Below are 14,222 nucleotides of genomic sequence, written 5' to 3'. Positions count from 1 at the left end.
TTGAAGGAGTACTTTACTCCTTCCACATATACCTACTCTCCTTGTATTCAAGTGCCCCCTGTGGAGGCCACCCAATATGAAATTAAGTCCAGTGTAATCCAAATGTTACCTTTATTTTATGGACTTAGTAATGAGGACCCTTATAAACATCTTGAAGAATTTCTTGAAATATGCTCAACTGTCAAAATTCACAACTTCTCCGATGATGCTCTTAGGTTAAAATTATTCCCTTTCTCACTTAAGGACAAAGCCAAATATTGGCTACATACTTTGGATTCCATGACTATATCAACCTGGGACCAGCTGCAAGGAGAGTTTCTCAAGAAATATTTTTCCATAGGAAAAACTAATCAAATAAGAAAAGCCATAACTAATTTTTCCCAATTAGATGGAGAAATGTTTCATGAAACATGGGAGAGATTAAAGGACCTTATTAGAAAATATCCCCACCATGCTGTACCCAAGTGGCAATTAATCCAATATTTTTATGATGGGCTATCTGAAAGACATCGACAAATGATCGATGCATCATGCGGTGGGACATTCATGCTGAAAAATGAGAATGAAGCATGGCAACTGTTTGAAATTTTAAGTGAAAATTTATTACATCATATGTCTGCCTCTATTAGAGATAAACCCATGTTAAACCCAAAGAGAGGTGGAATATATGAAGTAGGAAATGCTATAGATATCCATCATAAGGTAGATGAATTGTCCCAAAAGTTAGATCGATTATTAAGTATAGGACAGTCACCTTCTCCATCCCGTCAGATACAAGATATATGTGCATTGTGTTCGAGCCCCACTCATTGTGTGAATGATTGTCCGGTTGCACCACAGTTTCCTGAATATATACAAGAACAAGTCCATCAAGCCCAAACTACTCATAGATCAGAGAACAACTCCTATTCTAGTACGTACAATCCGGGATGGAGAAACCATCCGAATTTCTCATGGAAATCACAACCAGTGGTTCCTCCAGTGCAATAAAGATCAGGTTATCCGGATGCGACTTATAGGTATCCATCCCAGCTACAATACCAGAACCCTCCTCAATCTACTCCGAGTACTCATAGCTCGGGTTTCGAAGAAAAGGTACTGCAAGCACTTAAAGGATTAGAAATGAATACCCAACTCCTTCACTCTCATACGCAATCAATAGCAAAGCTAGAGATCCAGATAGGTCAGCTAGCAACAGCTTTCAGTAGGAGGAAAGAAGGCAAATTACCCAGTCAGCCTATTAATAACCCAAAAGGACAGTACATGGCTGAAAGCTCCATTGGTCCTAAAATATTTTCCGAATATGCCAAATCGATTATGACCCTTAGAAGCAAAAAAATCTTAAATCAACCTGAAGTAATCCAACAACAAGAGCAACCAATTTCAGCTACAACAGAAAAGAAGAAACTTAAAGAGAAGAAAGAACCTATTAACCCAGCACCTGCACCTAAAGCTCCATTTCCTAGTGCTTTAGAATCCTCTCTGCCTCTTGATAAGAAGGGTATAAAAATGAATGAAATGTTGGAACTGTTTAAACAGGTTCAGATAAACTTACCTCTTCTCGATGCCATTAAGCAAGTTCCAACCTATGCTAAATTTTTAAAGGACCTGTGTACACAGAAATGAAAATCAAAGGTACAAATACCAAGAAAAGTCTACCTAACTGAGCAGGCTAGCTCAGTTTTTCAACAAATTACCCCACCCAAACTGAAAGATCCAGGTACCCCAATTATTTCTTGTGTCATAGGGGACCTCACGATTAAGAAGGCATTATTAAACTTGGGTGCAAGTGTCAACCTTCTCCCGAGCTCTGTATATGACCTATTTAGATTTGGAGAGTTAAAACCCATGACAGTGACCTTACAACTAGCAGACCGATCCATTAAGGTACCCCGTGAAATGCTGGAAGACGTATTGGTGAAAATAGATGAATTTTACTTTCCTGTTGACTTTCTTGTGCTGGATATGGAATCTGGCAGTAACCCCAACCAAATACCAATCATCCTAGGTAGATCCTTTTTAGCAACTGCTAATGCTTGTATAAATTGTAGAACCAGAGTTATGGATGTATCTTTCGAAAATAAGAAGCTAAGGTTGAATATTTTCAATGCATCTTTGGGACTACCTGTGTACGACCATAATGAGATCAACTTGTTAGAAGAAGTTATAGAAGATAAAGCTCCTGCCTTGCTCAACTCAGATCCTTTACAGGCATGTCTAATACATTTTGGAATGGATAATTTTGATATTGATGGATACACTAAAGAAATACATGCTTTACTAGAACCTCCCAATTTTAGCACCAATCTCCCTTGGACTGTAAAGTACGAGCAATTATCAATTCAATCAAGCCCTCTGGTACCATCCTTAGAAGCACCACCTACTCTAGAGCTAAAGCCTCTTCCTGTCACGCTGAAATATTCATTTCTTGGATCCAATGACACCCTTCCAGTGATCATTGCATCTGACCTAACCAACGACCAGGAAGACAAACTTATCGGGGTACTCAAAAAGCATAAAGACGCTATAGGGTGGTCAATTGCCGATTTGAAGGGTATAGATCCTTCTATTTGCATGCATCATATTCACTGCGAGGTTGAGGCAAAACCACATAAGGACATGCAACGAAGATTGAATTCGAATATACGGGAAGTCGTGAAAAAAGTAGTGAAATGGCTAGATGCTGGAATTATCTACCCAATTTCGGATAGCCAATGGGTTAGTCCAACCCAGGTAGTACCTAAGAAGTCAGGTATTACCGTAGTAGAGAATGATAAGGGTGAGTTAATTCCTACTCGTGCAACAACTGGTTGGCGAGTATGTGTGGACTACCGAAAGCTGAATGCCGTTACTAGGAAAGATCATTTTTCTTTGCCTTTTATTGACCAAATTTTAGAATGGCTAGCAGGACAAAGTTTCTTCTATTTTCTAGATGGATATTTGGGATATAATCAGATCCCGGTATTTTCTGCTGATCAAGAAAAGACTACCTTCACATGCCCTTATGGAATATTTGCATTTAGACGTATGCCATTCGGTCTCTGCAATGCACCAGCCACTTTTCAATGGTGCATTTTGGCCATCTTTTTTGATATGGTAAATAAATTTTTAGAAGTCTTCATGGATGATTTTTCAGTATTTGGCTCTACCTTTGATGATTGTCTTCAGAACCTAGCCAAGGTTCTTCAACGATGTATAGAGACAAATTTGGTTTTAAGTTGGGAGAAGAGCCATTTTATGGTTCGTGAAGGAATCGTGCTTGGACATATTGTATCCAAGCAGAGGATTGAAGTAGATAAAGCAAAGGTTGAAGTAATCTTGAAATTGCCTCCCCCAACCTCAGTTAAATAGGTGCGATCCTTTCTAGGCCATGCAGGTTTCTATAGGCGCTTCATTAAGGATTTCAGCAAGATATCACGACCCTTGTGCAACTTGCTTGCCAAGGAAAATTCTTTTGATTTTAATGAAGAGTGCCTAACTGCTTATAATAAACTCAAAACTGCTTTAACCACTGCACCAATCATAAAATCTCCGGATTGGACCCTACCATTTGAAATCATGTGTGATGCTTCTGATTATGCTATAGGGGCAGTCCTTGGGCAAAGATTTAATCGAGAACCGTATGTAATTTATTATGCAAGTAAAACTCTTTCAGATGCTCAATTGAATTACACCACGGCTGAAAAGGAGTTACTCGCTGTTGTGTTTGCCCTAGATAAATTTAGATCATACCTTTTGGGCTCCAAGATCCTAGTATACTCTGATCATGCAGCACTGAAACATCTGCTATCCAAAAAAGATACAAAACCTAGGCTGATTAGATGGATCCTTCTATTACAAGAATTTGATTTAAAAATTTTAGACAAAAAGGGCTCCGAAAACTTGGTAGCAGATCATATTTCTAGGATCCTGGTAGAATACAATAAAGAAAGGATTAAAGATAGGTTTTCAGATGAACAACTCTTTTCAATCTCTTCCACTGATCTTCTCTGGTTCGCTCATATAGTCAATTACTTGGCAGTGGGACAAATCCCATCTCACTGGACCCAACAAGAGAAAAATAGATTTTTCTCCCAAGTAAAGTACTATTTCTGGGAAGAACCAAAATTGTTCAAATATTGCTCAGATCAAGTAATCCGACGTTATGTCCCCGAGTGTGAAGTCTAAGGTATTCTTACTTTCTGCCACTCGTTAGCATGTGGGGGACATTTTAATGGAAGAAAAACTGCAGCAAAGGTGTTGCAAAGTGGATTTTATTGGCCGACACTATTCAAAGATGCACATGAATTTGGCCATAATTGCTTGCGATGCCAGCAAACAGAAAATATTTCTAGAAAAGATATGATGCCCCTGTCCCCTATTCTTGTTGTAGAAATTTTTGATGTTTGAGGAATTGATTTCATGGGACCCTTTCCCTCCTCATTTGGATTCGAGTATATTTTGGTAGCAGTGGACTACGTATCAAAATGGGTAGAGGCTATGGCAACCCGAACCAATGATCACAAAGTCGTGATCAAGTTTATTCAGCATAACATCTTTAGTCGATTTGGATACCCAAGAGCCATAATTAGCGATGGGGGTACACACTTCACGAATAAGCACTTCGACATGCTAATGAAAAAATATGGAATAACTCATAAAGTTGCCACACCTTATCACCTCCAGACAAGTGGTCAAGTTGAGGTCTCCAATAGAGAGATCAAGCATATTCTTGAAAAAATGGTAAGACCCGATAGAAAAGACTGGTCAGCACGCTTGGATGATGCATTATGGGCTTACCGTACTGCTTTTAAAACATCCATAGGAATGTCTCCTTATCGACTTGTATTCAGAAAAGCTTGTCATCTGCCGGTGGAATTGGAACATCATGCATTTTGGGCCATACGATAATTTAATTTTGATATGAAAAATACAGGTTCCAATAGGAGACTTCAACTAAATCAACTTGAAGACCTACGCAATGAAGCGTATGAGAGTGCCAGAATTTATAAGGCTCGAACTAAAGCATACCACGATAAATTCATTGCACAAAAAATATTCGAGCCCAATCAAAAAGTTTGGCTCTTCAATTCTAGATTGCGTCTGTTTCCTGAAAAACTTCGCTCACGTTGGGATGGATCTTTCATTGTAACTCAGGTATTTCCTCATGGAGCTATAGAACTCAAAAATCCTAAACAGGAGAACACTTTTAAAGTGAACGGTCAGCGATTGAAACCTTACATAGATGGAATTAGTGATGGAGAATTAATTGAATCTGTTGATTTAGTGGATCCAAAACTGCCATAATACTCAATTCAGTCTGGCTGAAGACGTAAAATTTAGTGCTTGTTGGGAGGCAACCCAACGATTTCATATTTTTTACTTTACCGCAGCTGCAGAAATTTAGAACAAGAGCCTATTAATCAATGAAGCTATCTTCAACTTTCGAAGCAAAATTATCCCAGGTGCACTCTCTCCTTTTATTTTCTTTGCTTTCCTACTCCATTGAGGACAATGTAGATTAAGTTGGGGGGAAGAAAAGTAATTAAATCCTCGAGTATGGTCAGAAATAATTAGTTTTGTGTATCCAAATTTTATTTTGATTAAGAGTCAATTAGGCATCTTAAATAATGAATGATTAATGGTCAAGATAATTTTAGAGATACTGAGGAATAAATTATTAAGAAAACCCAATGAATGGTAGGGTTTAGACTAGACCAAATTTTAGGAGTGATTCTACAACCCTCTTCTTACTGATCTCAATAAAGAATCTGCTTCATGAGAAATTGGGTAGAAAGGTCGAGGTATTAAAAAAAAAAAAATAAATAACATTGGTTTCCTACTGAGTAACCGGACCCTTTCGCCTAAGTAAGCGTTGTGGTTCGCGTAAAAAGGTAGGCAATGTTAAAAAAAAAATATATTGGTTTCCTACTGAGTAACCGGGCCCTTTCGCCTAAGTAAGCGTTGTGGTTCGCGTAAAAAGGTAGACAATGTTAAATATATATATATATATATATATATATATATATATTAAGGGGACTAAATTGCAAGAAGATAATAAACTTCTTTCCCATTAAGTTAGAGGATTTAAAGAGTAAAGTGGAGAGTTGGTGAAAGAAAAGCTCTTGAAATTTCTTTAGTTAATACTCAGCCACTAATTAGGTCAAATTGATAATCCAAGGAAGTATCTCTTTAATGGTCTGACCAAGTATCACCTACCTTTTGGGATGCCTAACCCAATTTTGATTTAAGACCGAGTCGGTACACAATGCTGATATATCTATTTTACTCGAGGACGAGCAAAATTCAAGTTGAGAGGTGTGATAAACACTTAATTTAAGTCATTTAAAGCAAAAAATTATATTTAATTTATTTTATTTATTAAGAATTTGATATTTTTTTATGTTTTACAGGAAAGATGATCGTCGATACAAAAAGTCCGATTCATAGATCAAAAAGATTCAAGTTTGAAGAAAATTAGACTTAAAATAAAATTAAAATAAAAGAAAGACGCATACGGTATTATAGAAAATGAAGATACTATGCAAGGAATCCAAAAGGATATAGATGTCATTATGAAGAAACAAAAGTTTCTTTTTGGAATATAAAAAATTGTTTCACGTTGAATTTTCTCCTGGGCGTGCGAGTGGACGTGGCGTGAGCTCGTGGGCGTGCAGGTGAGCGCGGACGTGGGCAGACGGATGCGTGAGGCGTGGACGCGGGGTGGACGCAGCGCGGACGCGGGGCGGACGCAGCGCGGACGCGGGCAAGCACGGATCGTGGCAGCACAGGCGATGCCTGAACGCGCGGACGCGGGGCGGAACGCGGACGACATGCAAGCAGGCGCGGATGCGGGTGCAGCATTCGGATGCGTGGTCTTTAGTATTTTTTTTTTAGTCCCATATCAAAAAATCATGTAAAACTCCTTCCTCCTAACACCTATAAAAAGTCTCTTGTACTTCTATTTGAGGACATCCCAGAAATTCTTCTAGAGCCTTGCGTAGAGGAAAAAAAGGGACTACTTCATGAGCAGCTAGGCTAGCAGTCTCGGGAGTGGAGAAGAAACTTTGTAACGACACAGAGCGGATTTATTGTTCTAAACTTTCTTGTATTTCTTTATATGCAATGAAGATTATACTTTTTATTTAAATTGTTATGAGTTCTTTATTTGCTCTCTTTCATATATTTTTATTTATGCTTTCCTGTTAGATTAATATTAGGAACAATTTTTACTTTCCGGAGACGCACCGTGATCTATGAATACAGAAAATGCCGAGGAAAGAAGAATTATTTACCTAGTACTTTTCGGAGACGCACCGTGATCTACGGGTATGGGGTGTGCCGAGAAAAGATAGGTATTTTTCTTAAGATTAATCGCATATATTTAATTAAAAAAGAGATACAACTCTGCTAGTGCGAAATTAATTCAAAACTTCCGAGCTCTTTATTTTCTAACTACATCAATTTTAAGATAATTTATTTTCTAAATCAAAAATCATATTTATTTTGCAATGTCAACTTAGCCCAAGGTCTCTGAGGATACGATCTCGACTCATCCTACCTACGTAGTGAGTAGAGTTATTTTTGGTGCTATCAACGACTACGCATCAGTACTTGTTGTAGAGAAGATTCCAATCGAGGCGTGAAACATTCCTATGGGGTGTCTCACGTGCCGCCACCACCCCACATGTACTGGTGACCTCCTTCTAGTGGCTATGGAGGTCATATCTGAATCCCTTAAGCAATCTCCCATTATGCTTAAGGATAGCCTCCTGCATGCGCGGGGTATCAATCTCCTCGATATAAAAGTCATGCTGCACAAATAATATTATATAACATATAAGATTTAAAAAATAAAAATTAAGTACTTATATAAAATAAATAGAAAGATCTGTATTTAAAAAATACAATGTAATTTATATTTAGTTACCGATAAATGATCGAAGAGGATCTGCTTCTACGGCCTCGAAACTCTCCATCAATTGAACATCGTCAGAAGAGCATATGCTTGGACAATGATGCCAACCTCGCATACATACGGATCCCTGATGTGGCACTGAAGTGGCATGACATATACCGATGGGATGATAACCCTCATCCTCTCTCTGGGATGTGCCCTCCTCCACTCCAACTTCTCATTTCTGGAGGCTCCACGAGTCCGCCTAATGATAGTATCAGCTACAGCAAAATAAAAATTTAAAATTAATTATTTATATATGATAAAAATTTAAAATAAATTAAATATAAAAAATTATAATACGTAAAATTAATCTATTATGACAGGAGATGATATGCCTATCTCGATAGATAGTTACTAAGACGAGGAGGTACTGACATCTCCATGGGAGTCCCTCCCGTCAGATGATCTTCTTGATCGCGTAGCATAAAATAAATTATTTATATATAATTAAAAATTAAAGTAAATTAAATATAAAAAATTATAATGCATAAAATCAATCTGTCATGGCAAAAGATGATGTGTCTATCTCTGGATGAGTCGACTACTGCTGAGATGGAGATGTATCGATATCTCCATGTGTTTCTCTCCTGTTAGATGATCTTCTTGGTGGCATAGCTTAAAATCAGTTATTTATACATGATAAAAATAAAAATAAATTAAATATAAAAAAATAATATGTAAAATTAATCTATCATTGTAGGAGATGATGTGCCTGCCTCATCTCCGCGTGGGCCCATCCTGTACGATTGTCCTCCTGGTGCCATGCCTGTATCAAACAATATATTAGAGATAGTATAATATGGATAAAAATTACATCAATACTAAATGATATATAAAATATAAGATATATAAGTTTTTTTTTAAAAATTATATATTATTATTCAATATCTGTATCTTCATTAGGAGGATTGTCAACATCTTCATCATCATAATCCTCAATGTATAATTTTTCTCGCCATCATTTATGAAGTTGTTATCATTGTCATCATCATTCTCCGACACATTCAGATTTAATTCACTGACATCAACATTATCAGGTTGCACATCATCCCTAATTAGAGAAGATGTGCTTCTAATATCGACACTGTATTGTCCCAAGTCAGTTGTATTCTATTCCTTCTGAAAGAAATCCTCATCTGCTTCTATCTCAGAATGAACATTTATGACATAAACACCTCTTGGTGCAATCTTTTGTACAACATGCTATTCACCTTTATATCTCGCATCCTTTAGGTATATTTTCTAGTTTGTCTAATTAGCGAATATGAAAGGATCAGATTGATACCATATTCTCGCAAAGTTGAAGCTTGTGAAGTATACATCTTTATTAATATCAGTCCTATTATTACTGATATCCCATCATTAACATTTAAATAGGTAAACATATCGTTTTGACCCATATCATAACTGTATAATGTACGTTAGGATACCATAATATTCAATCTCATTATGTCCATTGATTTCCAACATCAAAATTCTACTATTTTGAGTCCGTTTCTGCTTATCAAGATCTCTTGTATGAAATCTCATGCCACCAACAATACATGAGCTATAACATAAAATCCTAGGATCGAGATGGCATGCCAAATCATATAGTTTCTCAATTGCACCATCTTTTTTATTATGATACATTAACATCATCTACGATAGCATACGTATAAGTTACGATAAATCATCTATATATATTACATGTAATAAAAAGTTGAATATAAACAACTATAGTGCTTACATGTTGTCTGAACCAGGTTGCGAACTCCCTTAGATGTCATCCCTCGATATCTCTATTATTTTATCATAATAATATATCTCTATGCTCTCTATAATAAATACATACTTATAATTTATTTTATCTTATGAAAAGTATATAATATTGATTATGTAAACAAACTTACTCCATAAAATGATAGATTTCTTCATAATTATTTAGTACATAAAAATATGCCAGGTCGTACTCTTTTATATCTATATGTTTGTACTTTCTTCTACCAATTGGACGAATATTAACCTTGAAAATTGATAATGTAGATTCAATGTCGGCCCACTCCTAATCGGCATTGCGCTCTTCATGATTGAATCATGTTTCCACATCATCAAGGTACATCGAACAAAATGTAAGACACTCTGTTGAAATATATGCTTCCGTAATTGATCCTTTTGGATGTACCTTATTTCTCACATATTATTTCAATTTGTACAAGAATCTGCACATATAAAATGATAAAAATAAATATAAAACACACGTAATTAGAATTATAATAATTATAAATTAAGTAAAAAAATTAAATTTTTATAATATTATTACTGCTCAATAGGATACATCCATTGGTACTAAACTAGTCCGACAAGCAAAGTCTTGGAAGGTGAACCGCCAAGTGTACCATAATATTGAAAAACGATAGTGAAAATTTTTTTTCAAACTTACACAGAATTAGGGCAATGTCTGATTGAAGCTTCTCAAGTATATCAACTTAAAATTTTCGATAACATAATTTTTGAAAGAAAATATCTAATTCAATAAGTGCATTCTGTATCTCTAGGGTGGAGAAGCCACACATCACAACGGATATAAGACACTGCATCATAATATGAGAATTATAACTCTTCATATTCGAGATACTGCCATCTTTCAAATTTACATGGCTTGAAATGTTGGAGGCAAAATCATAAAAAAACTTTACAATTTTTAACCACTCACGAAAACTTCTTTTTTCATCTCCATGCAATGTATAACTTGCAGTTGGCATTAATTAGTATTTTCCACCATCATGAGGCATCAAGTGCAACTCATGCTGTAATCCCATTCTTTCTAGATCTAACCGAAAATTCAGACTATCCTTTATTTTTTTCTTGATGTTAAGAAGTGTCCCAATAATATTATCACAAATATTCTTTTCAATGTGCATGACATCCAAGTTATGATAATGTAGGAGATATTGCCAATAAGATAATTTAAAAAGTATGCTCCACTTCATCCAATTCTCTGCTCATCACACAAGATGGCCCATACATTTCTGACTTTCCATTGAAGCATCGATTCTGACAGATTCTTCAAGAATGATTAGATGGTAAAACTCGACGATGACACATATAGGCAATTTTTCTTTCGTGCTTCAATTTAACGGAGCAGCTATCATCGTTGCAAATTGGACATGCCAAATATCCTTTGGTGCTCCATCCAAATAGATTGCCATATATCAAAAAATTATTAATTATCCATATTATCATCGCATGCAATCGAAAATTTTTTTTGCTAACTAAATCATATGTTACAACACCAATCTCCCAAAGTTCCTCAATTCATCGATTAAGGATCGCAGATAAACATCTATCTCATTACCAAAAGCTGTAGGTTCAGGAATAAGTAACGATAAAAATATAAATAGCTCTTTCATATATTTTCATGGTGCAACATTGTACAGCATTAGCATAACTGGCCACATATTATAAGCATTGCTCGTGGTCCCAAATAGATTGAAACCATCAGATGCTAGGCCAAGATGAATGTTGCATGGGTCACTAGAACAATGAGGATATTGTTTATCAAATTTTCTCCAAACTATAGAGTCAGCTGAATGACTAATGATGTTATCCTTAAAAATTCTCATCTCATGATGCCATCTCATTGACTCGACGGTCTTTGATGACTGATAAAGTCTCTGAAGTCTTGGTGTTAATGAAAAGTATCTCAAAATCTTGTGAGGCCACTTCTTACTTCTTTTAGAATCTTTAACATATCTTGACTCACCACATTTTGGATAACAATCCATGTGTTGATGCTCTTCATAAAATAATACACAATCATACTTGCATGCATGTATCAGTGTATAACCTAGTCCAAGTTCACGCATATACTTTTTTGCCTATGAATATGATTTTGGAAGTTTTTCACCATCCGATAATACCTCCTTGATTAAATTCAATATAAAGTCAAAGAACTTTTGACTCCAACCAAACATGATTTTACCATGGAGAAGGTTTATCAAGTACTCAAGCTTTTTAGAACTTCTTACAATGTGGATACAATGGCTCCTTGACATCTCTCATGAGCTTTTTAAAATGTCCATCATTTGTACCGTATTGTCGGGAGAGCTGTCAGGAGAGTTGTTAAAATGTGTCCCTTCATATAAATCATCTAACATCTCATTGATGCCAATTGATTCAGACTGTTGATCCATATGTTGATCTCTTATATTAGTAGGTCTATATTCTCCATGCAAATCTCAAATAGTATACCTTAGATCCATACCCCAATTCAACAAGTACTCCAATGCTGTATCTGTAGGCTAGAAGTAATTGTTGTGACATCTCCGATGAGGATAATTGATTCTATTGGGATCATCAACTCTTTCTCGTACAAATTTTATAAAATTTTTAATATCTTGTCACTATTCAGGTAAGATGATAGAGTGAGCATTCATCCAACTCTTGTTGATATTTTCCATCTATCCACGAGAAATATTCATCATTAAAGTATGTGTTATAAAAAAGATTTTAAAAATACATGATCCTATCCATTAATGAATACTAACTCCATTAACTCCTTCCTAATATGTGTGGTCCTATCCCTTTTAAAAATGCATCACTTTTGTTGTTGCCACAGCTTTGTACTTTATTCCATATTCAGAGAAAATTCGACAGCATCTCCCTACAGTTCTCCAAGTACATGATATAGATGGATCATATTTTAACCACATCCAAAATATACCCAGAGAACAAATGAGATAATTGTGACAGAATTTTTCACAATAGAACAAAAAACACCATGATAACAATAAAAAATTGATGCATTTCTGAACTACCAGAATGGGGCATTTATGAGCCATTCACAGAGTCTGTTTTGGGGACTCTGAGATTGACTTTTGAACGGGAGTCTAAGGTTATATCAATGCATGCATTCAATCACGACCAGACTGTGACCCAGATTTCGAATCGGATTCTAATCTGAATTTGAGACTAAATTCTGACCCAGATCCCAGACCTATGGTTCTATGCAATGTAAATTTTATAAAAATAAACATCAAATTAATTAGTTAAATTAATAAGTAATTATAAAATATAAATTTATCAATAATAATAGTTCATATGCATTAAAAATTCATCCCGACCAGCCCTCCTCCCCTCCCCCCAGGCCTCGATGGCCATCTACGGGAACACAAACCCCCCCTCGATCCACCACCCCTCGGCTCGTCACCACCCCAACCCCTCCTCCCTCATATTTTTCAAAATTATTTTTTTTAAAAAATAATATTTTATCATTATTTTAAAAATCTAATTATTTTTATTATAAAAAATAATTTATTTTTAAATATTTTATTTTATTTTATTTATCATTATTATTTTTTAATATTTATTATTATTTTTATTAATAAATTATTAATTTTTAAAAAATAATTTTTTTATTTTTTTCCCTCCTCCTTCCCCCGCATGCCATAACCCCCCAACCTCGACTGTCCACCCACAGCCCCAGCGACTATCCCCTCCCCCGAGCCTCGGTGGCCGTCCGTGGGAACACAAAACCCCCCATCCTCTGCCCCCACCCGTCGTGGTGCCCCTCCACCCCACCCCGCTCGTGCATAGTGTCGGGCCCCCTCCGATCACGCCCCACGGTGCCCCTCCACCCCACCCCATGGGTCCGCACCCATCACCATCGCCCCCCAACCCCACCCCACCCCACCCCCGCCAAACACCTCCCCTCCCTTTCCTTCCTCCCTGTCTGGGCACCCAAACCCCCACACCCCCAACTCCTCCCTTCCTTATGGAGCCAAAAAAAAAAGGTTTATTTTTGAAAGTCGACGATGGCGGTGACAACCAATGGCGATGACGACTGATGGTGAGAGTGAGGATGGCCGAGGGAGAGAGAAAAATGGGGGCGGGTGTGGGTTCGATCAGTGGAAAGATAGGGTTCGGGGGAAATAGGAGGCCAGGGGCAGGAGATGAAAATGCGCAGAGGGAAATGGGTTTGCTAGATTTTATTTTTATTTGCAAGTATTTATCGATGCAAATTTTACATCGGCAATAACACTAATTACCTATGCAAAACTTAACGTCAACAAATAAGATATTTACCTATGCTAGATGAGCATCGGCAAATATTTTACTAAAATTAAAAAATTAATAAAAAATAAAATCTTTTGTCGATGCTAATTTGGCATAGGAAATTATCCTAATTACTTGCACAAGCTTTAAACATAGACAATTAGGCTTATTGCCTGCACAAATTTTGCATCAGCAAATATTTTTTTAGTTAATTTTTTTATTTTTTATAAATAATTTATCATTATCT

The 14,222-nt window shown here is 36.3% G+C and overlaps 1 non-coding gene across 1 annotated transcript; it reads right to left on the bottom strand.

Moving 5' to 3' along the window:
* Positions 1–351: 351 nt before the first annotated feature.
* Positions 352–457, bottom strand: LOC140855143 (small nucleolar RNA R71). Its single transcript, XR_012138174.1, has one exon. It is a non-coding gene; the product is annotated as a small nucleolar RNA R71 (small nucleolar RNA).
* Positions 458–14,222: the final 13,765 nt, after the last annotated feature.

The sequence above is a fragment of the Elaeis guineensis genome, chromosome 1 (genome assembly GCF_000442705.2).
Source record: "Elaeis guineensis isolate ETL-2024a chromosome 1, EG11, whole genome shotgun sequence".
Taxonomy (NCBI): Eukaryota; Viridiplantae; Streptophyta; class Magnoliopsida; order Arecales; family Arecaceae; genus Elaeis; species Elaeis guineensis.
This window is presented reverse-complemented; position numbering and strand designations above follow the sequence as displayed.